Source organism: Urocitellus parryii, chromosome 2, assembly GCF_045843805.1.
Source record: "Urocitellus parryii isolate mUroPar1 chromosome 2, mUroPar1.hap1, whole genome shotgun sequence".
Taxonomy (NCBI): domain Eukaryota; kingdom Metazoa; phylum Chordata; class Mammalia; order Rodentia; family Sciuridae; genus Urocitellus; species Urocitellus parryii.
The window spans coordinates 112,066,831-112,094,659 of record NC_135532.1 but is presented as its reverse complement, the minus strand read 5'-3'; the positions used below and the strand labels follow the sequence as shown (position 1 = coordinate 112,094,659).

At 49.8% G+C, this 27,829-nt stretch overlaps 1 protein-coding gene across 1 annotated transcript in view; it reads left to right on the top strand.

Annotated features, from left to right (window-relative positions):
* The window catches only part of Schip1 (schwannomin interacting protein 1), a 99,418-nt gene that overhangs the window by 29,325 nt on the left and 42,264 nt on the right, over positions 1-27,829 (top strand). The gene's annotated exons all lie outside the window — the stretch shown is intronic.

The window sequence follows — 27,829 nt, the reverse complement described above, 5'->3', positions numbered from 1 at the left end:
AACTCAAACACCCACAGGTGAGGCATCATGATCAGTTCTGTGTTTCTCAAATGGTGCCCCCTGCTGGCAGGTGAACTCTGCAGCCCGAGCACCAGCTCTGAGAACACCCGCCTCATTGTTGCTGCTCTGTGGCTGAATGACAGCGATTGTCCTCCTGGTTTTTGCTGACTGGTGTGCTGTGAGGGTCGCAGTGGCAGAAGGGCAGCTGGGCCCTACCAGATCTCTTCTGTTGCTGTGGGACTTGACCTGCAGTGGTACTGACTTCAACATTGACCTGGGGAGAGCTGTGTGCAGGCCCTGGTTCCTTCAGTGCCTATCTCCAGCTTGTACCCTTGAACACAGGCCAGACAGATTTCTAGAGTCCTGGCCATGGAGAGCCAGAGTGGGCTCAGCCTAAGGGACCTTGGCCAGATCCTTGTGGTACCCCGAAAATGCACACCATGGGATTGTTATGTGAAAGTCCCTATTTTAAAATCTGGCCTGCTCAGTCTGTCCTTTGACCATGCAGTTTTTAATCATCTGTGAACCACGTTCCTCCTTTATCTTCCTTAAGGATGCCCTGCAAAAAGCCCACTTCTGGAATCTTTTCTTCCCTTTTCATTCCCCATCCTAGGCCCTTGAGACCTTTATTATAGCCAAGAGGAGTGAATTAAAACGAGGTCAGAATTTCCTTGCATTTATGGAAAAGTTATAAACAAAATTGAGTTTCTGTATCCAAGAATTTTCTGTAAGGAAGGATTTTGGGTCGGAGATTATAGAGTCACTGTAAGTGAGATACTGTTGTAAATATTTCTTTCAAGGAGAAAAGTTTCAGAATTCCAGTCAACTTACAAACACATGTTCTGGAACACAAACATTTATCTCTGAGTAAAAGAGGGTAAGTACCTGCAGGTGTGTTACATGTCTATTCCATTACACAAATGAATACTCAGTATAGTTTTCCTAGGAATTGTCAGATACTTATTTTGTTTCTGGATCAAGTGGTGAAAATTATGCAAAGTAAAAAAAAAGCCAGTATATCCTGTGTGGTGGTAATTTTCCATCACTTTTATGATACGCAATTTTGTAAATATTTTGGTACTATATGGTTTCAGGTTACTTATTAAATAGTAGTCTTTAAAAAAATTGCTTTTTAAACATTGGGATATTTTCTTCTAAAAGAAGCTATCTATTCAATCAATAGTAAATCCATGTTTGTACATATTTGTAATTTTGAAAATTTCTTTACCCACAGTATCCTTATCAGTTTTTTTTATTTCTAATTACATGCTAAAAAGCCCCTCCAGAAGGCTGGGGATAAAAGGTTTCGATGAGATAATGAATATAAGGAACTTGGTACAGTGCCTGACACCTGATAATCTGCAACACGCCTGCAGTTGTTATCACCACAATCAGTAACATTGTTGTCTAAGCCTGATTGACAGTGGCAGAAACCAAGCCTTAAGGACTATAGGTCAGGAAAGGTAGCAGAATACATCAATTACTAATAGGGCATTATGTAAAATTGTGGATGTGTAACCGACGTGATTCTGCAATCTGCATTTGGGGTAAAATTGGGAGTTCGTAACCCACTTCAATCTAATATATGAAATATGGTATGTCAAGAGCTTTGTAATGTTGTGAACAACCAATTAAAAAAAAAATAAAATAAAAGGACTATAGGTCACAGTTAGAAAAACTAGAAAAGCTGTAGAGACTAAGACTTTCTGAAATGTAGTTCTATTGACCTGAAGTCCATAGCCTTTCATTTACACCCATTAAAAAAAAAAAAAAAAAAAAAAGACCTTTTGTTCTTGGAAATTTTTTTTGTACTATGAGCAATGTGCACATTAGCTATTTAATTTTTTTTTCAGTACTGGATGAGGTTTCATTTTACAGATGAAGAAACTGGAGATTAAAAGGGGTTAAGTTGCTCACCAAGATCCCCTGGCAAGTATGTAGCAAAGCCAAAAAGTGCTCCTAGGCTGGGATCCCAGGCCTCTGACCTCCCTCCAGAGTACACTGTATCTACTGTTTCCTACAGGCAGCAAGCATCGTCTTTTTAAGTGCTAGGAGGCATTGAGGGAGGTTTGTGTCACTTCCTCCTAGAGAAAGTATTTATTCTTGGTTTCATACAAATTGCCAGCCAGAGTAGGAAAAAGTCATCTTGAAAAGAATTTTCCATAAAATGAAGAAAGGTTCCTTTCCACATGTGGAGGTGACCTTTCTGGTTCTATGCCCTGGGTGGGATGCATGGGCTGCAGGGCTGTGGGACGTGGACAGTGATCCTTGCCTCTTGTAAATGGCAGGTCCTGTGAGAACTGGTTTGCACCATGGGTAGCAGAGAGGATGTCCTGTCCGCAGTAGATCCAGCCAAGTCTCCCTTCAGATTAGGCTCAGTTGTGGGTGACAGAAAACCCAAATATCAGTGTTTCCTGCAGAGTAGAGTTTCGCTTCATGTGCCAATGGAGATCGGAATCCAAGGCAGTTTCAAGATGACTGAAGCCCTGTTGGTTTCCCTGCTAGACCTCGCACACAGCACTCTCCCCCAGGGCCCAAGCTGGTTACTGGAACACCTACTGCCTTGCTTCAGTCCAGCCTGGTGGGAAAGAGGAAAGGAAGAGGAAGTGTATGTCCCTTTCTTTCAAGGACACTTTCCAAACGTCACATGTGACTATCCACTTAGGTCCATCTGGCTGGAATTTAGTCCCATGGTTGTGACATCCCCTCCAAGCTGGTTCCAGAAGAGGCTGGAAACTGGTTCTCATCCCAGGCCCACACGTGCCACCTAAAAGGGGTGCATGTGTGTTGGGGTTGGGGGGTTGAGAGACTAGTGAAGTTTGCCATAGAAAAAAAAAATGGAAAGAAATGAATTGCACAATGTAGAGAGATTGCCTCCCGTGCCTCTGTGTGGGCACCCTGTAGCCTTTGCTGTGGACAGGAGTCCTGAATCCTGTGGGGTGTGGGTCCCAAACTTCTCCTCCAAGCACCTGCTTTTGAGTGAATGACAAAACTCCTTAGGAATCTATGTCCTTAACAAGAAAAGCAAAGATGCCTGCAGCCCTTATTCTTTCAGTAGCTCCTTTCCACATAGCTTTACTGCCAATGAGAACTTCCTGAGGGATTAGATCACTGATGAGTCACTTAGCTCAGCCTGTAGCTACCTGGGAAGCTTGCACTTCCTCTCAAAGCCTGAGCTCCCCCTGTGGGTAAGACCACACAAGTTTTCAGCACAGACCCTGGGAATATTGAGGAAGCCAGGAGTTTCTTGCTTTCTTCCACCATAACACGTGTTATTACACTTGAACTTGAGAGCGACCGTCCTACAGATGCTGAAGCTCAGGATGCAGCCACATGACCAGCAGGTCCCTCCTCTTTACCAGGGCAGCCTCACATTCCACTGGTGCAGGGAAGTGCCAGGACCCTCTCCAAGGTTCTCTTTGTATGATAACCAGGGCAGGTATTTGGGGGTCTGCTTGTCCTGGCCCTGGAGTTTCATGTCATCCCTTGGTATCCTTGGGGGACTGACTAGGACTCCCCATGGATACAGAGATCCTGGGATGCTGGAGTCCCTTGTGTAAAAGGATTCAGAATTTACATTTTCCCTCTGTAATCCTCCTCTATAGTTTAGATCACCTCTTGAGAGATTATAATACCTAACACAGTACAAATGCTTTGAAAATAGTTGTCATACCGTTTTATGTAGGGAGTAGTGACAAGAAAAAGTTGCATATGTTCTGTTCAGAAGCAAGTTTTTATAAAACGTTTTGCCCTGTGGTCGCTTGAGTCTGTGGGTGCAGAGCCCACTGGTTTGGGTTGGGGCTCCCTTAACCTTCTCAGTGGTTCTTTGCTGACTTACAAATAAACCGCCCCCTACTTTAGAGTTGTGGGGGCTGGAGGACTACTTAGGGCTGGGCAGTGAGGGAACTGGGTGGTCTGCAGCTGGGGCTAGGCACCTCTTCTGTCAGTGTGAAGGGCTTTTCAAAGGCTCTGGCCTGCAGCTTCCTGGTTCTTGCTGCGTAGGGGAATTCAGTGTTGATCAACACATTTCCAAAAAGTACTTCTTCATTACTAAGGACGTGGGAGGGAAGTAGAGCTGATTCCTAAAAAGGGCTTTACAACCCCCCTCCATGTCTCTGCACCCCTCTTCCTTCCCATCAAGAGCTCCAAATCCGTGCACCTTGTGGTCATTTGCTCAGATCTTTGGCAGAGGGGGAGCAGGAGGCTTCTTCAGCACTGGCTTCTCAGCTCACTTGCCCCTCATTCCCCCAGGCTTGCTTGTCCTCTAGGGTGTCACTTCAGAGGCCTTTGACACAAGCAGGAGAAACCCAAGTACTTGGCTTCTTAGCCAGGAGGCTGTTGGATTATGCAGGTAGGAAGTCTGGATGAAAAAGGCTTTGGTGCCCTGGGTTCCAGCCTCAGCCCAAAGGGTGTTTGGCTCTGACAGGATGGTTTGCTTTGTGGACTCAGCAGGACCGCTCAGGAACCTCCTTGTTATTATTCTTTTGCTCCGTTCCCTGTGGGCAGCTTTATTGTGTAGCTTCGCCCATCACACACCTGGCCTGATAACTCTCTGCATCTCCAGGGCTTTGAGTTTCTTCATTCCTATTTTCGGGGTGAAAGAAAGGGAGAAATAGTCACTTCCAGGGGCCCTCTCAGAAAAGTCCATCATCCTTAGCAAATTTCTCCATCTCGTTTGCCTAAACCGGGTCACACGCTTATCCTTAGCCAGGGATGGGGTGCTGCAGATGAACTTAGGCTGCTCCGCAAGCCCAGCACCGTCTGCTTCCCCAGTCTGGGCTCTGCGGCAGATACCCAGGCGGAAGTCAAGGATTTGTACTTAGGAGTGGGAATGGGGTTAGGACAGCAACCACAGTGCCTCCCTTGAGAGCCAGCACCCCAGCGCCTGGCCAGGCTTCACTGGACTTCTGGAGGGCTGCTGACCCCTAGTGGCCCAAGTGAGGCATTGGATAGTAAACTCCCGGCTTCCCTCCTCTGTGGGAATCCCAGCAGCCTGCCACCACACACAGGCGGTTGTGAGCAGAGCAAAGCCTCCAGAAGCATGTCATGACTACTTGAGTTTAAGTGGAAGCCTTCCAAAGACCGGGGACAGCCCTCTTCTGACCTTGTAGAGATGCATCCCATGCATGTGTGCTGTGACTCTTGTCACCTGTAGTTATCCAGAGTTTGTCTGCTCCCCAGGTGCAGGATGAGCCTCCTGAGGGTGGCACTGGGTGGGAAACACTCAGGTCCTCACTGGAGCACCCCTGCCTAGTGAGGGCTGCTGCCCAGTGCTCCCAACCCCCTGCAGGCACTGCCTTTGCATGCAGATGAGATCTGTCTGCCTAATTGTACTCGAGAAAGAAACTGCCATCAGTGATGTGTTGAGGCTTTCACACAAATGTGAACGTGCTCCAGCTACCCTGGTGCACAGCATTCAGCTGCCTTTGTGCTGTGGGTTGGCAAGGTGTGGCCACATCATAGAGGGCTCCCTCTGTGCAGGACTCACTGTACCATGTCACCGCAGTGAGCTGTGGGCAGAGCTGAGTTGGATGGGGCCCTTCTATGACCTGGGTGACACTCTTTGGGAACTGGGTGACACTCTGTGGTTTGGGTTATGGGTCAAGAGGAAGGCAGGAGCGTGGAAATTATAATATAGGATGACTCAAGAAGAGAAAGAGTTGTTTTGCTTTCAGCTGACATCTAGTTCATGTGTGAAATGAGGCAGTTCTGAGGCTCAGAGAGATTTAGCAAAAGCCCAGGATTAGAAGTCAGCTGCCATTAGCTGTGGAGGGCACCGAAGGACAGGATTTCTCAATCTGGGGGTGAGGGAGGGTTCTGGGAGACAGGGTAGCCACACTGTCACTGTACAAGATCCGGCAGCTGCTCTGTTTTGGCAGTGAGGGCTGTGCTGTGTGCTTCCCAGAGGGACAGCCCCTGCGGGATGGACCCCACTGCCCTCCTGTTCCCTTTCCATAGGGGAGAAGACAGCAGGCAGGAAAGTTCCACAGTGATCACATGGGACATGGGATGGGAAGAAATTTAAATCCCTGACACAGATGACCGAAGAGCCGGACTGTGACATCACACTTCAAGCACTGTGTCCTTCAACAGCCTGCGTGTACCTTAATTAGGCAACTAAGTGCAGTTATCATCAGGATGACCATTGATACACTTTTGATTTTGTGTAGACAGTAAAGATAAATGCTGAATATTTTCCACCTTTTAGTTGACATATTTCACATCTTGCTTTGGAGTCCTCCTTTGAGAGACATAGCTTTCTTGCAGAAATATTAACCTGGTAGTGCTGGGAAACCACAGCTGGACAGCTGTTTAATTCTGGCAAGGAAAAGAACCAGGGCTTCTCTTGGCTGCAGGCATGAGTCTGTGAGTTGGGACTGGGCTGGTACAGGCAAGGGCTCTGCACCTGCTGCCTCACTAAGTGCTCCCCACAACCAGTGGGCAGTACCACTCCCTGTGGACTGTAAGGCAAGGCTAAGCTAAATTACAGCATTTGCCCAAGGCATAGTTATCAAAGGGTGTGGCAGGTTTGAAATCCAGATCTCTCTAGCTCAAGAGCCCCGTTCTTCCCCTGACCTCCATGTCCCAGTCTCAAGGTTTTGTCTTAGAAATGAAAATATGAATTACAGTGAACATTTGTCCTGTTTGTTCCCAGACAGCTCCTCCGGAGCCCTTAGGTTTTCACCAAGAACCTGATTGTTCTCATCTTCGCTGTGATGAGACCATTACTAATGAGCACATTCTGGCTGATCACCTCACAACCATGTGCTGCTGGATCACCGTGCGGTGCTGGTCCTGTTTGTGTTCAGGCTGACACTGAGAAGTCGTTTCTAATCCCAGAGACTGGGCTACTCTGCTGTCCCCTGCTCCTTGACTGCAGACAGCAATGGGCTACGTTTCCCAGACACCCTTGCAGGCGAGAAAGGTCATGTGAACTGTTACTGCCCAATGGTATGAAGTAGCGAGTGTTGGGGGTGGGGCAGGGGCTTCCAAGCATCTCCCCAGGAGTAGCTGACCTAGCAGCCCCCCCTCTGTTTTTATTCCACCTGGGGGATGCTGCAGTACCAGGTCAACCTGTGAGGTAGGTGGAGCAAACTCTGATTCCATCTCCCTGCTCCAAATTCCATTAGCTGTATTGTCTTCAAGCAGAGGACCTACCAGGTATTAAACTAAGAGCAGGTACACACCTGGCCAGGGAGCAGTGGCCAATGTCTCCTCACTCTATTTCTTCTCTTCCAGGCTGGAAGGAGGTACAGAAGTAACCATTGGTTCAAGGACATGTGCTAGGTTGGCTGAGGCAAAGATGGAAAGTCTAGGTGTCTACTGACTGCAACCCACTCATTATGTGGGGAAAGGAAGCTCTGTAATATTTTAAACAAGTTTATCGAGATAGAGTTACAGACCATAAAATTTACCTGTTTGAATGGTGCAACTCAGTGATTTTTCAGTAACTATACAAGATTATGCAAACATGACAATCCAAATTTAGAGGCTTTCTATCACCCCCAGATGGCCCTCCTGCCCTTTGGTGGCCAGTCGTCTCCCACTGGTCTGCCCTCTGTCTCTTTGGATATTCATTTTCTGGACATGAAGTGGGATTATCATATGTCATCTTGCACAGGGCTTCTTTTGCTTACCCAGGTACTCTAGACGTTCCTGCATACTGTGCATGTTCCAGTAAGGGGTGTCAGCCTACGGCTGAGTAATATTTCCCATCTGGCTCCACCACATCAGGTTCACCACCCAGTCGATGGACACGTGGGTTGCTCCCGCTCTCAGACTTGGCACATGATGCTGTCAGACATTTTCATTTCTTTCAGGTAGGAATCACAGGGTCCTGTGATGGATTTCTCTCTCATTTCCTGACACCTCCAAACTGCTCAGCAGTGGCTGCACAGTCTTGCATCCCTGCCAGCAGAACAGAGGCTCCTGTTTTTCATATCCTCGCCAGTGGTGATTTGTCCTTCTGATCCCACCATCCCAGTGGGCCTGAGGTGGCATTTCACTGTGGTTTCAATATTCGCCTCCCTGTAACTAAGGATGTTGAGCATCTTTTCTGGGGCTTATTGCCCACTCAGATTTCTTCTTTGGTGCAGTGTCTCTTCGACTTGCCATTTTAACTGGACCGTCCATCTTCCTCCGAGTGGTCTTCAGTCCTGGTGCATGCTGTCATCCAGAGGCTGCACTCCTGGGCACGTCCTCCAGAACCCACCTGCTTCTTATTATCTTTTTTTAATCTTTTTTTTTTGTCTTTTTTTGGGGGGGGAACTGGGGGGGGGGTCAAACCCAGGGCTTTGCGAATGCAAGGCAAACACTTTACCACTGAGCTACATCCCAGTCCACTTCTTATTTTCTTATCCATGTTTTCTGAGGCACATTTTGATGAAGTCCATTTTCTCAGCTTTTTCTTTCAGGGATCATGCCTTTGGGGTCTCAGCCCTCTTGTCTGATCCAAGGTTGCAGGCATCTTCTGCTTGTTCTTCTTACAAGTTTTATGGCACTAACCTTTGTATTGGGTGTGTGGCCCATTTTGAGAGTATGTTTACGGGGCGAGGTTCCTAAACCCCCCTTTGCATGTGTCTACACAGCTGTTCCAGCCCTGTCTACTGAGAGGACTGTCCTGACCCTACAGGCTACCTTGGTACCTTTGCCAAAATTAGTGGACTGTAAAAGTAAAGTCTGTCTCTAGACTCTCAACTCTGTCCCGTTGACTGACACCTCGACACTCCCTCTGGCCGTATGCTATCCTCATGAAGGTGGCTTTGTAGTGATACATTTTGGGGTTGGGAAGTATAATATTCCTGCCTTAGTTCTTTTTCCAAACAGTTTTGTTTTTTCTGGGTCCTTTATACTTTCATATACATTTTAGAATCAGTTTGAATTTCTGCCCAAATGCCTGTTGGAATTTTTATAGGAATTGTATTGAATGTATAGGTCACTTTGGAGAAGTGCCCTTAATAATAGTCTTCCAGTCCATCTCTTCAGATCTGCAGTTTCTTTCAGAGACATTGTATAGTTTTCTGTGTGCAAATGTTTGTTGCACTTCCTCTGTTCCCCAATTTTAAAGTCACTATGATAGGGACTTTCAGATACACCCTTGGGACTTTATGAGTTTATTAACTTCCTGCTTCTGAATCTTCCCGAGCTTCTGCTTGCTGTCCCCAGTGGCCTAAAGGGTTCTAGACAGCAGAAATCCTGTGGACAAAGGCCTGGAGGCCACAATTCCTCCTGTGAGTGGGAAGAATGTTCTGTAGAGGATGGAAAAAAAGGAGCCAATGCTGGGGTCTTTGAAGGTCAGGATAGGAGGTCAGCCCTGGTGGACACCCCAGCAAGCCTTAGCCGGCTCTGGGCCCCGTGTGTTGCCATTGAGAACACCCGTGAGGACTGTGATATGCCCTTGGTAAAGTGAGTGTGTCCCGGATGTCAGCCTTGGCCTTTAATGTTTATGGCCCTCTGTATCTGGGGTCCTGCAACTAGGGCCCTGAAGTTGCAAAGAGAGATCTGATTTAGGTCCCCCTTGCCAACTTTAGGATTTTAGAGCTTCATTTGAGGGAAAGCTGTTCTGAACATTGAAGTCATCCTAATTTTAGGGACTAGTGTCCTGAGATAAGAGGTCCCTGTGGCCAGAAAGTTCGAGACAGCATTGGGCTCGATAAGTCCAATGGATTTCTTTACTGGATGCAATTCAAATCATTTACCTTAGCCCATCCAGAAGATCTCTCCTACTCCTGACACCCCAGGAGCATCTGGCAGGACTGTATCCTGATGGAGCTGTGCTGAGCAACTCTGGTTAGACATTTAATGAACTTTAAATGGCTGTCATCATCACTGATCAGTCGTCTGCATTGCTCTGACTTTAAAGTAAGAACAGCTCAGAGACAAGGCCGAGGTTCTCAATGACTGATATCAACGCACTTGTGGTTGTGTAATTTACTCAAAGATACCTGCAAACCTTGTGTCCAAGCCTTGTGTCTTTTTTTGTGGAAAACTCAAACTTTTAGACTTGTGAGAAGCACAGACGAGGCTGAGGTGTCCTAGACATGGAGTGGCCACCAGGTGAGGACAGAACAGTGGGTAAAAAAATGCCCCCGGTTGTCAGCTGAGAACAAAGCAGAGGGTGGAAACAGAGTTGCCCTTTATCCATAGCATTTCCACCTGTGTTTCCAACCACAGGTACATTTAACTGACATAGTTTTTTAGCTTTTGAAGCTTTTGGTGGAAAACAAATTATTTAAACTGCTTCAGTGCCGTGGTCAAAACTAACTCCGAGACTACAATCACACTCCCGGTCCCTGCAGGTCACAGCAGCCTTCAGGCACGGCCCCTTCATTCCCCAAAGCCTTCCCTCCCTCCCAGTGTAGACACTGCTCTCATCTCCTCCCACCCCATCTCCCTTCTGGTCCACACCCTTTATCCTCCCGTCATCCGCCCACCTGTCTAAGTATGTCCCCTTCTCAGACCCCTTGGTGGCTTCCTTAGTTTGGCATCATGGGCCCTCTGTCCCACCGGCTTGCTGACATCTGGCCTCATCCCTGGCCACCTCCTTGCGCTCTACCAAGCGCCACCTGCTGGATGCCATGCTCGCTGTCCCCAGCTTCACTCCCTCTGCCCTGTCCTTTGCCTGCCCGTTTCTACTCATCCTTGAACTCAGCTCAGTGTCACCTTCTCCAGAAAGTCTGGCTACGCTGGCTGCTGGGGTCCCAAGAGAAAGCCACTGCAGCTCACCTAAAACCTCAGGTGCAAAGCAACCTGGTTCCAGCCAGAGAAGGTCACTGCCAGTGCTAAGTGGGTTAAGGAGCTTCCCCAGCCTGGTGTGGCTGCTCCAGGTGCTCACCCAGGGCTGCCCCTCTGCTTGGCATTTTTGACACCCACCACTGGGTGTGTTTCCCTCATAGTTCCTTTTACTGGTTAATCGGGTTTGGTTTGCCGACCAGGTGCCCCGATGGCAGCTGGGTCCACGCTGCATTTCATTGGTGCCTGTTATGGTGGTAGAGGAGGATTGGAGTGACAGGCCACCTCCTGTAAATCCCTTTCTGCTTTGTGACAGTTCTGAGCATGGGCTGTCACAGTTCTAAGCCTGTTTTGAATGACCTCGAGAAACATTTCCAGGACTCTGCTTACTTTCCTCCTTGTTTCAGGTTTTCTTTTCACCTGCAGTGTGCCACCATCCAAGAGCCCAGATGTGAAATAAACTCACAGTCCTCACTTTTCCTCTGGTGGGGCAGACCCACAGCAGCCGTGGCTGAGCCAAGCCGTGGCTGGATGTGGACCCCGGGCTAGATAGCCCTGTGATGGTGGTCAGCAGAGGAGGGCTTGCAATGCCCCCCGTACTGTGCCCACTCAGGCCAGGGCAGGCCTGAGGAGCAGCTGCCATGTGGCACCTCCATCCTTGGGTGCCACCAAGCAAAGAGGACTTTGATCATCCCTGATGCTCCAGTTACACGGCCCCTATCAGAACACCATTCCTAATACTGATGTTCTAGGGAGGAGTTTTAGGGACAAAAAGCTGCAGATGACAGCTAATCTCATTTAAAGTGGGGACAGCAACCTCTGAGATTCAAAGCTAACCTGGAAGAGCTTGGAATAGTGCAGAAGCCTCTGAGCTTATAGGCCTCCTGACCCTTGGCCCTCAGCCTCTGCCCCCACCTCTCAGAGGGTTCCTAAGTGCCTCAGGTTCATTTCTTCCCAGGAAGGGTGACCTGGAGCCTCAAAAAGTGCTGCTGAGGCTCCCAGGGCCAGCATCCACTAGCCTAAGCAGGGCCTTGGAGTGACCTGGGCAGGGAGTTCCTGCTGCTGCCCAGCACTGCCATCTGTCATTGTGCCAGGAGCCTTGCCAAGGGCCTGCCCTCCTGCTCACACACCTCCTGCCACACTGCACACAAACCAAGAATGGAGAAGCCAAGTAGCCTTCGGAGGGTTGCAGAGGGGGTCAGCTGTGGCCATGGGAGGCCCTGTCCATCTGCATCACACCACAGGCCCTTTTCCCCTCTGACAACCCTTGATTTATGTACATGAACAGAATTATGTGTGCCAGCTTCTTTTTCTTCAGATGACAGAAGCTTAACTATGCAGTGCTCACTGTCTTAATTATTCATTGCTTTAGAGTAGTGTGCTTTGGCTCCACCCAACAGAGTCTCTTGGCTCCGGTTTCCTGATGGACAGGAATCCCAAGGCTGCGAAGCAGGTGGTTCTGGCTGCAGTCCTCTCTTGACACTACAGGCAGCATATCCATGAGGGCTGCAGTCGTGTGGGGGCTAGGAGCTGGAGGACCCCCCTCCCCAGAGGATGCTCCTATGAGGCTGGAGGCTGGGCCTCAGCTCTTCTCCATCGCCCTCTCCTTAGGCCTTCATGTGACCTGACATGGCACTTCTTATTTCTACTCTGTGAGGTCACCAGATCCAGCCCTTACTCTAGGGGAAGGGATTAGACTCCATCCTGTCCAGGGAAGACTGTCAAAGAGTTTATGGACAGGCTGGGTGCAGTGGTGCACATCTGTAATTCCAGCAGCTCTGGAGGCTGAGGCAGGAGGATCACAAGTTCAAAGGCGGCCTCAGCAATGACCAGGCACTAGGTAACCCAGGGAGACCCTGACTCTAAATAAAATTCAAAATAGAGCTGGGGATGGGGCTCAGGGGTTGAGTGCCCCTGAGTTCAATCCCCGGTATCCCTCTCCTGTACCCCCCCAAAAGAGTTTATGGACATATTTTAAAAACCCTCCACCCTCCCCAATCCATATCCATCCACTGTCCAAGGCAAAAACAAACAAACAAAAACCAAAAGAGCAGAGGACAACGCTGATCACCACCACTAGGTGGAAAGCTCAGCTCTTTCTACTCATCATCCCCTTGTGTTCTGGCCACCATTGGCTCGGTGGGGATCCACCCCAGCTGCTCCCTGGAGAAGGCTTTTGGCACAGTGGCTTTCACCAAGGGGTTTTCAGGGCCTGGAGCTACCTGGTGATAATCAGTGGTGGTCTTCTATAGAGCCTCACAGGGGCCCCTATGGTCTGTCTAGGATCTGACTCTGCTTTCAACTGCAGGCTTGTGGGGGCCTCCAGACTGCCCTACAGGTGGGGTGACACTGAAGTGGGGCTGTGCCCTGCTCCTACCTCAGTGATGACCCAGAGTCAGGTGCTGGGAGTGTTGCCCCGACCCCGTGGTCTTGGTTGGGATTGAACGGTGCTGTCCTGGTTTGCAGGGTCACTTTCCTGGCAACCTTGTAGGTGGCCATTCCCAGCTCTGACCAAACTCCAAATGGACACTCTGCCAGAAGACTTCTCTGGGCCCCAGAGGGCAGTCCCGAGGTCAGTTGTGTAGTTTAAGGTGATTGTCCCCTGTGAAGGAGCAGAACCAGGTGTGAAATCACAGTGTGTTCATGGCTACCCTCACGGCCTTAGATGCCAGGAAAAAAATACAGAGCATTACAATTTCCTCCCCAAAGTTCTTCTATAGAGAACGTTCAAAAATCTTTAACTTTGGGGCTGGGGTTGTGGCTCAGTGGTGGAGCGCTTGCCTCCCACTGGGTTCGATCCTTGGCACCACATAAAAAACAAATAAACAAAGTCATCATGTTCATCTACAACTAAAAATATTATTGAAAAAAATCTTAGGGCTGGTGTTGAGGCTCAGTGGTAGCATGCTTGCCTAGCATGCAGGAAGCACTGGGTTCGAGTCTCAGCACCACATACTAATAAATAAAATAAAGGTCCATCAGCAGCTAAAAAATATTTTTAAAAAAATCTTTAAAAAAAATAAAAATAAAAAAAAAATTAAAAAATTAAAAAATTTAAAAAACATCTTTAACTTTCATTCTGTCTGCAATAAAAAGAAGTTTACATTGTGGTAGGGGGCAGTTATCAGGGCAAAGTCACTGGACACTGAGGACACAGACGACAGGAGGAGAGTGCGGGCCTGGGTCACCTGTACGTGGGAAGTGCCATGCAAATGCTTCTGGAACTACTGTGACTCTGAGTTAAATAGTAGACAGACACTGCTGTGGCATTTAAAACGTGGCTAATGTTACAGAAGCAAGTTTGGGGGCAGGGGAGGTGTGGGGGAGGGATTCTGCCTTACCAGAGTTGGTGATCAGGGAGATCTCACTGTGGGGCAGCATCTGGGCAGCATCTGGGCATGTGAGCAAGTCACAGCAGTGAGCAAAGAGGGCAGGGCCCTGGGGAGGGAGGGCTCCACTCCACCAAGGACTGGCAGAGAGTGTCCTCCAGGGACTAGGTGAGCACTGGAAGAGCCGGTCACATAGAAGTGGTCCCAGCTGGCCCTCCACAGAACTTCCCTTCTGCTCTGAGATGGGGCCACCACAGGGTTCCAGCAAGCCTGAGAAGTGGTGGGCTCAGACCCTCTTTCAGAACTGTTCCAGCTACTTGTAGAGAATAGACCCAGGCAGAGGGTGGGAGGCAGCAGCAGGGGCTGTGGGTGAAACCTTTGCTGGTGGGAGGCGATGGTTCCGAGCAGAGGGCAGTGGCGGGGTGGTGAGGGCCAGTGCTGGATACACTGAAGGTTGGCCACAGGCCTCCAGCGACTGGCCTGGGCATTCTGATGGAGCACTGTCCAGGAGGACTTTCTGATGGTGGAAGCATTTCATCTAGTGCAGAAGGCCTAGCCCACGAGGCTATTGGGCACTCACGTGATCCGGGCAGAGGAACAGTCTGGGCTTTATTTAATTTAGACAGCTGTGTGCAGCCAGAGGCTGACACGCTGGACGCCGGCTCTTGTGAGCTAAAGGGAGGACTGAGGAGGACAGCAGGGACAGGCTGTGCCAAGAAGAGAGCCAGCAGGAGCCAGAGGCCTTGGGAGCCAGCCCTGCTGGTCTTGGGACTTGGGAGTGCGCATCTCCTTCAGTTGCTCACTGGGGCAAAAGCCTGATTGGAGGTGCTCAGGAGAACAAAGGAGAGAGGGAGTTGCAGCCTCTTGGAGGGCTTTGGTAGCTATCTGGAAATGGGGGCGCTGAGTGGCCTGGGGATGGGGAATCAGGTGTGCCAAGAGCCCCCTCAAAGTTTCACGGTCATGGATTTATCACAAGGTTCCTCAGTGCCACTATACGTTTTCCTCCAGGGACAGAGTGGCACAGAGCTGAATCTATCCATGGGGTCTAACTAGGTAAGCAGGAAGTGCTGGGACAGGTGACATGGCTCCAGAGGTGTTGGTGGCACTCGGAGGTGCAGAGGAGCCAGGGCGCAATGGCAGTGGGGTGCAAAAGCCACTGTGCCTGTGGCACAGAGCCTGGTGCAGTTGGATCATCAGCAGTGGCCAATGAAGAGAGTGGGTGGAACAACAGGACCAGTTGCTGGAGCACGAGAGGCTCTGAGTGACAGTGCAGAGGACGGAAGTTGTTGGTAATATCAAGTCGCAATTTAACCCTGGGAGCAGGGAAAATGGGCAGAAAGGAAGAAGGAGGGATTTACAGGCCCAAATCAGCAGACATGGCTTCAGGAAGGTGACCTCTACAGGCTTGGGGGACCTGCTGTGTTTCATGTGCTGCTGTTTCTGCCTGAAATCCTTGTTTGTCTTGATTTGGTTTTTTCAGGGCTGGGGATCAGACCCAGGGCCTTGCGCATGCTAAGCTTGTACTCTATCCCTGAGCTACGCCCAGCCTTCATCCTGAAATTCTTAATAATTTTCTAATAAGGAACCTCCATTTGCATAGGTAGCTAGCCCTGTGCCCATTCCAACCCTTAAAAACAAATAACCCATAAACATGACCATGGGGCCATCAGGTGGCTCATTGTCCCATCCATGCATTAACATTCAGAGGCGAAAGGTATTTTGAAAATAATGGAAAACACGTCAACCATGTTGTTGATGAACAAGAGGATAATTGAGTGCACCTAAAACTTCAGGACTCCTGGTTGTCAGTCACATTTTCGCATATGAAGAGCCCATGTCACTTTTGGGAGGGTGCCCCACTTGTGATCATCTTTCCTGACTAGTAAATCGAGATCTGAAAGCTCTCCCAGCCTCAGGCGAAGGGTGGTGGATTAGCATCCATGCTGGGCAGAGGTGGCCTCTTCCTGAGGCTGTTCCTTACCCCCTTTTGTAGGGGATAGCTACTTCCCCCAGTGTGTACATCCAGCTCCTTGGAGTGAAGTGGGCGGTGATATGGGCAGGGCAGGCAGAGGATACCAGGAGGATCATTCTTGATGTGGACAGATGGCACCTGGGCACTCCACTCACCCTGGGCAGAGCTCAGGGCCCTTGTAGGATCACTGTCCAGCCCTTGGTGGCCACTGTTGAAGGAGAGCACTGGGCCTTCTGGTCAGCCCTGCCAGGCCTACTGTTACTGCACACAAGGGCCAGAGCCAGAAGTCACCTATCACCTGGGCAGGTAACAGGGCAGGTGCACTACCTGCAGGAGTTGTCAGTGGCTGTGGCTACACTGGACTATGCCTTTGAAGGGGAGACTCAGCCGCATTGAGCCCTCTTCAGATGCTGCAGAACTTCATGGAAAGCCAAAACTAAATTGTAGGTTATTTCTTGGTTTTACTGATCACTTTGATTTGCTTGCTGTCCTCTGTCTAAGAAAGGAAACATCTCTTTTTCATTCCTTTTTTTTTTTTTATTCCTTTTACTCCAGTCTACATTGTAGTAGGCAGGCCAATTTAAAGATACCCGTCTCTTACAAGCCCAGCTGTCTTCCTGCTGGTCATTTGGCATCCTATTCTTTTGATTAGAAGAATAGTTGGGAAACTTCATCATTCTTTAAGAATTCTGACTTTTTACACTTCGGCCTTTTTTTTAGAATTCACAAGTTGGCAACATCGAATCATTTGCTAATTTTGCCAAGCTACCTCCCGGAACTAAAACTTCATCTCATAAATGGCAAATTGAGAAGGGAGAAGCAAAACAATATGCTATATTTTTTTTTCCTTCTTGCTAATTTGGAGTTGAACTGGGGTGGTCCTCTGGTTCCTGCAGCTTAGAAGGGGGAGGCTTGAAGCCGTCAATGGGGCTGCACATCCTCTGTCCAGCCATCACCCCTCTGAGCCTGCCACAGCCAGCTCACAGCGAAGAGGGAGGAGCCTCAGAGGCCCTGGGCTCCCAGGTGGGCTCTGCCATTCCTGAGGTGAGCAGGTGCTACTTGGCCAACTTGGCCACAGTGTCAGTCACATTAGTCACGGCTGATCCCAGGACCCGAGGCTCTGAGGTGAGAGAACATCTGAGAATTCTGTTCATTTCTTCCTTTACACATTTGCTCAGACGCCCTACCACATTCGAGAGGCCATGTAAACTGTGGTAGACACAATCCACTGGACCCCAGGAGCATCCTGTCTAGGGAGGACACCAACGTCATACATCCCGGGAGCTAGTGAGCAGTCACACTTGGGCAGAGGACTGAGAAGGAAGCACCGTGTGCTAAGGGAAGGTAGCAGAGTTTACTGAGCATGGAGACCGAGGAAAGGCCTCTGGCTCTTAAAGAGACTCCAACAAAGGGGACGGCGTCCAGTTGAGAGACAAGTTGTACCAAGGCCTGAGCAGCAGCAGACTTGGGTGGCCCAGGAAACTCCCAGGCCACCTGCATCCCAAGCTTAGTGATGTCGCAACTTTCCTTAACAGAATTCCTGCGAAAATCAGCCTACTAGGTAGAAAGGGTTATTCTGGCTCATGGCTTCAGAAGTCTCTGGTCATTTGGCTTTGACAGTTCCTCATGGTGGGAACATGTGGCAGAGGAGGTGGCTCACCTCCTGGAGCATGGGAAGCAAAGAGGGGGAGGAGCTGCAGTCCCAGTTTCCCCGCCTCCTAGAGGCTGGCTCACTTCCCAGCTTCCTCAGACTGGAAACCAAGCCTTGGGACATCTGAGACCCAAACCACAACAGGGAGTGAGGTTCTGAGAGGGGCTGAGGGCATGTGGGGGTAGAGCAGTAGGTCCGCCAGGGACTTGGGGTTCCAACCGCAGTGGAATTGGAAACAACCCCCGAGGTTTGAACCAAGATGTGCTGCCACCTGACTGTGTTTTCAGAAGTATCTTCAGTTCACAAAGGGTGAGGCTGTGAGCCCTTAATGCTTATGACCCTTTGGGATTGTTGTCAAGAAACATGAGGCCACCAGCATCATCTCATCAGGACAGCCAGGGAAGCAAGTGGCTTCAGTTAACTTCCAAATGGTATTCTACAAATTTATACTGCCTTCTGCTTCCCCTGGTAGTGACAGCCCTGCTAAGGGAATCACAAGGTCCTTTGGACAGTGAATTTGATTTTAGAAGCCTTGGAACAAGCACAGCACCCTCCGCTGTCTGTGCAGGGCTCTCCTGCTCTGCAGAGCTGGGCTGGCCCCCAATCCTCACACTACTTGGGGCAGAGCCAGGGACAGCCAGAGGAGACATGGGTGTTCTGCAGTAAGGAATCCTGCTCATTTGGGGGATTTTCTTTTGATTGAATGTCAAGAGAGAAAACAAACCAGCTCTTGGTCCTTGGGCATCATCTGGAGTGACGGAGGAGACAGTGGGGCAGGGCAGGTTTCTTGTGGACCCTGAAGACCCCAGACTTCTCTGGTGGAAGCCCTAGCAAACTTGAAAAAGCCCGATTGCTCTCAACAAGGAATATGCTGTGGGTGAAGGCTGGCTTTGCTCTTCACAAAGGCTGGCTTGAGCTAGAGGGTTCTAGGAGGCGGGGTCATGGGCAGCCCAGGCAGTGCCAGCCTCCCTCCTGAGTCCAACCCGTCACCCTGGAGCAGGTCATGCCCTGACCAATGGCTCAGACTCTGATAGAATTTGCTTTTGGAAGAGGAGAAACTTTCCTAGTTCTATAGCTTTTAGATAAAGCAAGTTCATGGGATCATTAACTTTTTCTGGCACTTTTATTATACTTGAGAAAACTTTTTTTAGACTAGCACTTGTTATTTCAGCCACTAAAATAATCTGTACCTGTCCTAAAGGAGCTGGGGATAGAAAGATTGTGAAAAAGTGCTGTTGCCACCTCTTATCCTTTTAGAGCCGGAGGAACCCAGCTCTTAGGAGCTGACCCCAGGGTCACCGAGAGGCTTTCAACACTGCTCCCGTATAAGAAAGAAGATCTGGGGAAGGTCAGTGAGTTTTGACAGTTCCTTAGAGGTTGTGTCACAGTTCAACCATGAGTTACTCTAGTTCCACCGATTTCTGTGCTGTATCCCAGTGACGCACCAGGAAAAAGTGTCATCAGTTGATGAACAGGAAAGCTATGCTCCCCAATTCCTTTCCCTCTTTCCATCAGAAATAAAGCTTTTTGAAACTAGACTTTCATGATAAACTATATTTTCACAAGCTAGTGATCCAGTGTGTTCAGCATTTGAAATGTTTTCATGATCAGTGCAAAAAGACACAGCCCCACCTCCGCCTTCCTTAGGTCGCTGCCCGGAAGACCTGGGATTGAAGTCTGGTCTTGCGTTGCTGACTCACCCAGTGCTCACATACTATATCTTTGATATTAATTTTGTGTTGCTGATTTGGAAAACTCACTTAAAAGGAACGACATCTCTTGCAGTTTGGATATGAGGTGTCCCCGAAAAGCTCACAATACAGAATGTTCAGAGGTGAAGTGATTAGATTATGGGAGCATGACCTTATCAGTGGATTAAGCCACCCGATGGACTGATTCTGTGCATGGGCTGCGGGGTGGTTACTACAGACAGGTGGGGCTGCTGGAGGAAGCCATCACTAGGGAACAGCCTTGAACTACATCTGTCCCTGGCTCATGAGCTGAGCAGCTTTCCTCCTCTGCCTTTCCTGAGCACTGGCCATGGCCTGACCCTCTGGAAATTATGAGCACCAAATAAACTTTTCCTACTTTGTGCTTGTTGTCCTTGTCAGGTGTTTGGTCACAGAGATGAAAAGGTGACTGACTGACATACCATCTAACAGCCTAAAAAGGGTGGAGGCCTTTGTAAATCAACCTATTTTAGCCTGGTGCGGTGGTGCACCCCTGGAATTCAAGCTACTCAGGAGGCTGAGGCAGGAGGATCATGAGTTCAAGGCCGGCCTGGGCAGCTTAGCAAGACTGTCTCACAGTATAAAAAGGGCTTAGGATGGATGCACTCAGTGGGAAAGTGCCCCTGGGTTTAAACTCTCTACCACACACACACACCTGCCCTTGTATAGCTTAGGACTAGAAGTCCATCAGTAAGAAGGAGCTCTGGGGAACATCCCTGCTGAGATGCATAGCCAAGCCCAGACCAGCTCCTTGATTACTCGTCCAGGTTCTGACTCCAGAACCATCAAAGAGGGCCTGGACTGTAACTGTGGACTTACTAGCATTAGTGCAAGCTGTGCCATTATTAAAGCTACTGACTTATGTACTTAAGTCACAATTGTTGTTTAAAAGGTCACTGAAATGTCAGATGGTGGGTCTCATTGTTAACATTGTTCTCTTTGTTATCCTGCTCTCTGGACCTAGTAGGGAACACAGTTGTCCACTAGAGGTCGCCTTCCTCGACAGCAGGGTCTGTCCCCTTCCCCACAAGGGACACCTGGCTCTGACCTGCCACCCTCCCTCCAGGACTGGAGAATCAGGTTAGCTGGATGCACTCATTCCAGTGGACCAGGTATTCCAGGTGACCTGCAGGGAGACCTGCCCCTTCTCACTCCCCCCCCCCCCACATACTTTGGGCTTGGCCCTTCTTGGAAAACCTTAACTCTGTTGGGAAAATCTTGAGTTAGTTCTGGCAGATTTATACTTTTTCATCACTGCTTTCTCTGACTTTTCCAGGCTGGGAAGTGGAGACTAGAAGGAATGGTCCTTAAATGTGACCTAAACTGGGGATGAGACCAGGTAGACGTCACCCAGATTGACTGTGCCTCAATTGCTAATTTCCTGCATCACATGAATGTTAGTGCACACTGGGAAGGAAGCAGCATGGGGGAGGCGGAGGACCAGGTGTGATGAGCATGTACCTGGGCAGCCTCTCTGCTCTGCAGGTACCGCAATGCCATGGCTGGAGCTCTTCCTGATGCAGCAGGTTGCAAACCGTCTGTAGCAACCCAGCGTTGCAGGAGTTTTTAGACTAATTTGCACCCATTTTACTGAGCTGCTAAACACCTCATCCTCAACCCCCAGAAAATAAAATTGGAAATAGAGTTCTCAATACAAATGTAATTCAGAGATCGTCGTCGGGAGAAAAACTGGCCTGTGAGGCTGTGTGAGAAGAATGTGACATTTCCCATCATGGAGTGACTTTGTCCTGTATTGGTCCATGTGAAGTATTTCTCTCCACCTCCTTTTTGGTCAGTTGCATATTTAATTCACCTGCCAGGTGGCTTTTCAAGCCTTACGATATTGAAGCTATCATTTCCTGGACTGGGGTGCAGCCCTGTTCTTGCCTTCCTGAAAGCTGCAGGCCTCCTGTGCATGTGCAGTTGGGAGAGGGGATCTGAGCTGCCTATGAGAGTAGGTGGCACTCTGGATGGCACTCCACTGGCACAGCCGCTTGTCCAGCCCGGGGGTCAGCAGTGAGGTGAAGGGCAGTGCTCAGGGGAGGGCGTCTTGCTGGGACAGGCACAGTTGGGAGTACAGGCACTCTCCCCTCATCTTGAGTGTTGAGAGACTTGAATATTTTTGTGTATAGGTTACAGTTTAAAAGCAGATTATAATACTTCAAAAAAGAAAATAAGTGACAATCATACTAGTAATTTTCTCAGGAAACTTTTTAATGTAACCTGAGGTAATAAAACATAAGTGTAATGAAGGCCAGAGTAGTCAAACTTCTGAGTAAATTATTTTACATATTTTATATAAGATTCAAAAGTAGGTTTCTGGTTTATAAATACAAGGATAGGAAGTCTAACCTGTCTGGTTCTTACCTTTCCCTGGCTTCCCATCCTGGGTTTAGTACCATCCTCCTCTAGGGCTTCCTCTCCAGGTCTATGAGGCAGTAGCACCTGCCACCCTCTGCCCCACACTCTATCCCTGAAGTCAGATGGCACGATTCATCAAATCTGCTGAAAACACACAGCAAGGTGCCAGAGTGAGGTGAGATGGGATGGGCTGAAGCACTTAGGATGCAGTGGGGGAGGCTGGATGGAGGACTACCTAGTCCAGATGCACCCTCTGCCTGGATCTTCACTGTGGGGCACCCAGCCAGCTCTGTCAGACAGCAAGCCCACCACTTCGACTGGCAGAGCTGGGATTGGGTTTGCATTTGGCAGAAGACCGGGGCCAGCACAGAGGCACCCAAGGGTGGCCCACGCACGTGCTTCTTCATGTTTGCATTCTTTCCTCTGCTCAGCACGCACGTGGACATCTGCCTGACACCAGGGTACTAACTTACCCAAGTGGAGCTGCCCACGATTCTGGCCTTGTTTTCCGCTTGCTCATTTTCTAAATCTAGCATATCTCACGCTCTCCTGCTATGTTGGGTGAGCCATTGCCTCCTCATGACCCACACCTGGCACATTTTAGGAATCTCATGGAAAAGCTTCCCCCACACCAGCCTGGCCTATCTGGTCGCCTTATCTATCTCCCTGCCTGGGGGCCCTGACTTCCAGCAGCTCCTACAAGGACCCAGGCTGTCAATGGTGCATGCCCTGTGCCCCTATCTGCACCAAGACTTTCTTCCTACTCAACATTTCTCTGTGGCTCACTGCATCTTCAGCTCCAAGGCAGCATGAACACTCCTGGCATTCCTGATCCACCTCTTCTAGCACTGGCCCTTGTGGTCATTTTCTGCCCTCCATCCTCACCTTCTTCCTCTGTTCCTGCTGCCCACCTCACCTTTGGGTCTCCCCAGGGACACCAGCCCAGCATCAGCCTCTCTGCTTCTGCCATGCTCAGACTGCACCCTGGGCTTCTGGCTCAGTGAACTTTAATAGAAGTGCTCACCTTCTGAGCACACACCCCGAGCTTCCTCCCCAACATGCACTTCTGAAGTTGGAGCTGGGGTCTTTGCACCCCTACACAGTCAGCTTCTGGCTCCATAATTTTCCTCCTATGCTGGCCACAGCCTGGCAGCATGCATTCTGCAGGCCCCTCCCTCCAGGCCCCTCCCTCCAGGCCTCCGTGGTGCCAGTTCCAGCTTCCTCTGCACCTCTTGCCCTCTTGCCTTCACCCACGTGTTAAGTTTCTATTTGTGGAGCAACAGATCATCCCACATCGAACTCAACATGAGTTTATGGCATCGCAGCCCTGAAAGCCAGGAGTTGGAAATGTGTCTCCCTGCGCTGTATTCCTTTGGGGGCTGTACAGAGACCCCTTTCCTGGCCTTTTCCACCCTCTATGGGCAACCCACTTCCTGGGCTGCAGCCTTTCCCTCTGTCTTTAAAGCCAACAGTGTTGGACTAGTTTCTTGTGCCTCCATCTACCCAATTCCTCCCCTTGCAGACCCTGGTAGTCATCCTGTGGGCCCCTGGGACCTGGGGTTCTCTTCTCATCTCAATGCCTGCAGCTTAGCAACCTTAGTTCCAGGTGGGGACTGCAGTGAGGGCCTTTGCCAGGGGAGGCAAGAGGGGGTCATGCCCCAAGCGATGGCCTTGAGTCTCTCCAGTGCCTCCCTCCACCAGTCCACTTCTACAGGTTTGGCTGTCCCCCTTGTGCAGAAGACCCTCAGTTCCGTCCGCCCAACTCACTCTCCTAACATCCTTGTTTCTTTCCAGGGCACTAGTTCCATCCATCAATGGTCTTGAGGCTTCGCCATGTTGTCCTGTCCACCCTGATGCTGACCAGCGGGGCCACAGCTCTTCCCTTCGTGTCTTAGAGTGTGTCCCTGTCTTTTCCTTCCCATCCCCATGGTCTCCTCGCTCCTGCAGGCCTCTGCACTCTCTGGGTGGTGGCCGTTGCCTATAATTAGGACAGAGAGAAACCCTCCTGTCCCTTGCTGGGAACCTTTGCTGCCTCAGAGGTCACCTCCACTTCATCCTGCTGTCATCCCAGAGCCGGCAGCAACCCTGTGGTCAGCAGGAGAGGAAACCATGGCCAGAGAAGCCAGGTGGCCCCCAGTGGTGGCCTCATTCATTCTGTTGTTGGGGACCTGCAGTCTGCAGGCACCAGGTCAGGTGTAGGGGTCAGCAGTGAGGAAACCGATCTGTGCTCTGGATCCATTGAGAGGCACCAGAAAAGCCAGCAGCAGCAGAACGCCGCGTCGTGTTGGCCCCAGTGCTCTTCCTGGGCTCTCCTGAGCAAGCGCAGGACCCTGGGAGCCATGAGGCTCCTTCAGCAGCCACTGAGCCTCACCCATCCTGGGAGACAGGAGCAGCTTGCAGGAGCATCTAGACCTTGTTCCCACCAGGGGGTCTCAAGAATCCAGGGGACACAGGGAAGTGCTGTGCAGAAATCCCTGCCAGAGCCCCTGTCAGACCACACTGGGTGTGCCTGGCTGCAGCAGCAGCTCGCTCTTCTTTGGGGGTCAGTCGGAGGACATCGTGTTCCCTGATACCTCACTACTTCTTTTCTCGTGCTTCTCCGTGAAGTAGCACAGTGTAGAGTCACGTAAACCATCCCTTGCTCTCTGTGCTTCTGACAAGCAGCTTATGGGTATTTGGATGGTGACGCTGACTTGTGCTCTGGGTCAGGAACATCGTGTTTCCCAGCATCTCTTTGTGAACGTGCGGAAGTTCAAATTTCTTCACAAGTGCCAATCACGTGCCACCTGGACTCCAGGTGAGGCCTTAGGGCCTGCTCTGCCATGGCTCTCCTCGGCCTGTCACTCTGCTCCCCACCAATTTATTTGCTGAACTTAGGGTGAGCTTAAACATACAAATGTCCCCTGAAGACTTCAGCCTGCACAACGTTAGGTGGATGGAGTTCAAATTTTGGTAACTGGCTTTTTCTATTCCTTAAAGGTAAATGTCATATATAATGAAATCCACAAATTTAAAATATTGTATGCAGTGAGTTTTGACAGGTTTATACACCTGGGTAAGCCAAACACCTAATCAGCTCACATGGCCTGGGCCAGGAAGTTTCCCATACCCCTTCCAGGTCAGCTCCTGACCCCAGTCATTCACTTCTGAAACTAAGCTTGGAAGGGCCGCTGATATGATTTTTTTACCCTATATTTAATGTTAAAAAAACACCCCTTCATTATGTTGCTACTAATTACCTAATTGAAAAAAAAATGGAGGTTTAAAGACACAGTCGTTTGTATTATGGTAGAAACAGGAACAACATTTCAGCTGAAATACTCTCATCTTTCTTCCTGTAAAACATGACTCTAATCTGGATCCCAGTAAAACCTCGCTGTGGCCTCGCTCTGACTGTGTGGTAGGTTGATTTGAAAACCAGCCTGCTTGGCTCCGTGGAAACGGGTTCTTTCTCCAGTCCGGAGAGCCCCCATTCAGCATTTGTCTTTGTGCAGACTGGGAGGGCTGCTTCCCTGCTTGCTGTGTCCTCCCCTGGTGGCAGGATAGGCAGGGGCCCCTCATGAGGTCCCACCCCTCATGAGACTCCACTTGCTCTGGCCCCACTGGCCCTACTTGCTGTGCCCTGCTGTGGCAGGCCATGGCAGAGCTGATGGATGTGGAGCACACTCGCTGGGCACCCATCCAGAAAATCGTGTCTGCTGCTTGCTTTCCATACTTGGATGCTGTTCTGTTGGTGGTGGGCATGTCCCAGCTCTCTCAGGCCTCGGTTTGCACATCTGGAGAGGAACAGTGTGGGTTCAGTGACCTCTCGAGGTTCCATCTAAATAGGAAAAGAGCACTTGAATGGGAAGGGAAGTGTAAGGGCCTCCAGGAAAGGATCTCAGGGCTACGCAGACTGTGTTTGAAATTAAAAGTTTGTCAATGTGTTTTAGTCAAAAACAATAAATATTAATATAGTTTGGCAAATTGTTCTAGCTCATATGTTCTTGTGACGGCTGGGGTTTGTTTAAAGTTTTTTTTTTCCACTGCCAAATCATAATCCAAATTATAACAGAAAGTTCTTTCCAACGAATGACTGTAAAGAGAAGCCTGCTTCGTCTATTCCTTTTTCCAACTTGTTTGTATCTCTCAGGAGGTTTTTTGACAGGATTTGGATGCAGTTGTCAGAAATCCACCCTCCCCAGAGCCACTCTGAGTCACCGACCCTATTTATGGAGCAACAACTGTGAAGATCAAGATCGTGTGTGGACTTTTTTAACCACACATGATAAATGTCTGCAGGAGCTTATGTAATATATCTAGCCCCTTGGTGTTTCCAGAAGAGAGCAGAGACCAGCAAGCGGCCGTCACTTGGGAGCATGCTGCTGAGCCCAGAGGTTCCCGGATTTGGAGAAGTTGGCATGTGAAACACTGGCACCTTTGAAGGCAGCGCTGTCCCCAGGAGGAGCCTGCTGACCCAGCCCACCTGTTATGCTCCAGGCTCCTTCCCTTGGGCCACCTCCCTTGCTGTACCCAGGACCCAGCACCTTTGCTGATGTTGCTTGAGTGGCCAAGATCTGCACAGGGGAGTCTGTCTCAGCCGTGTGGATGGCCCAGTGGCAGGATGGCGCTTGGGGTGGGATGTGTTGTCTCCTTCCTCTGGGATGCTTCTGTCCTCTTTTCTGCACCCCTCACTGCCCAAGGCTCAGCGCCTGCCCTGGCTTCTGCTTCATGCACCAACTGTCACTGTGGTTCGGTGCCTTGTATGTGGCCTGCCTCTATTTGGCACCCAGGGAAGAGGCTGGGGCCTTCCGCAGGCCTGTCCTTCCCCTGGGCCCTGGTGTTGCAGCCACCTCTCCCACCACCTCCGGCAAAGCCCACAGGAGTAGGCAGCATGCACAATAGTGGAGTGGAATTAATGGGTTGAGCTTTTCTCCTGTTTGAGCCTCAAATAACAAAAATTAAAAGTACTTATAAAAATAGAGTTGTTCCTCTTTCCAAGAAACAACTGTTGTTAGAAAGTTTAAAAACCACTTGTAAACCTCCCTAACAAACTCAGGATTCCTCAGAAGAGTGCTCCTGTGGGAACTTAAAACATTGGCTTTGAGACTCAGGCAAACTGGGGCTGTTTTCCCTATCAGTAGCACAATGGAGACTAGTTACTAGTTGCGAGGAAGAGCTTTTGAGGAGATGGAAGGATATTAAAGTGGCTTAAAATAATAGTCCTTCTGATTTGTTTAATTTGGTGACTTAAAATTCAGTCACCTTTTTATTGAGTGTCACTTATGTGCTCAGGGAAATTAAGAGTCACCTGTGGCGACTAAGGAATGTGGATGAGGAAATTTTTCTCCCTTAATTTTCTGTCATTAAGTTGTGGTGAAGAATTTGCATTTCCTAAAGGCCTAGCAGGGCCCTTGAAGTCACTCAGAAATTGGCCCCCCAGGGGTTTTCCCAGACACTGGTGGCCCACTGATGTTCCTTTATTATGGTCTGCAAGTCCAGAGCTGACCTACTGGTGGGGTGGTGGGCTTCTAGGGCCCTACTGCTGCATCTGGAGTGTCCAGGTTAGAGTCACAGATCGGGAGATACATATGTACCAAGCCTTTTAGCAGCAAACATCTGCATGAAATGAATAAATTATACTAATATTTTAATAAGCTCTTTCCCTAAAAGGGGGGGGGATTATTCCATCTTATTTCTATTTGCCTTAAAAGCAGAAAGTCGAAAATAAATGGAGACTCCAAAACGTCACAAAATACAGTGTTTTGAAGAGCGAAGGCCCTCCCTTTAGTTGCAAAGTTGACGAATAATTCAAAACCCAACACTGAAAGCGCCGCTCTCGGGTCCTTTAGCCTGTTGAAAGTTCCAGCTCTCCTGCCTTGGAGGGGCGGCAGCGGAAGGGCGCGCAGGCCCCGGCTCCCCGCGTACCATCCGCCGCCGCCCCTCCCGCGGCCAGGCCTTCGGCGCGGCCGGGCCTGCCCACTCGGTCACCGCCTTCGCGGGCACCCGCGGGTCGCGCGGCCCGGCGGCCCTCCGTGCCGCGGTGCCATTGGCTGGTGGCGTGGGGCTGTGCCCG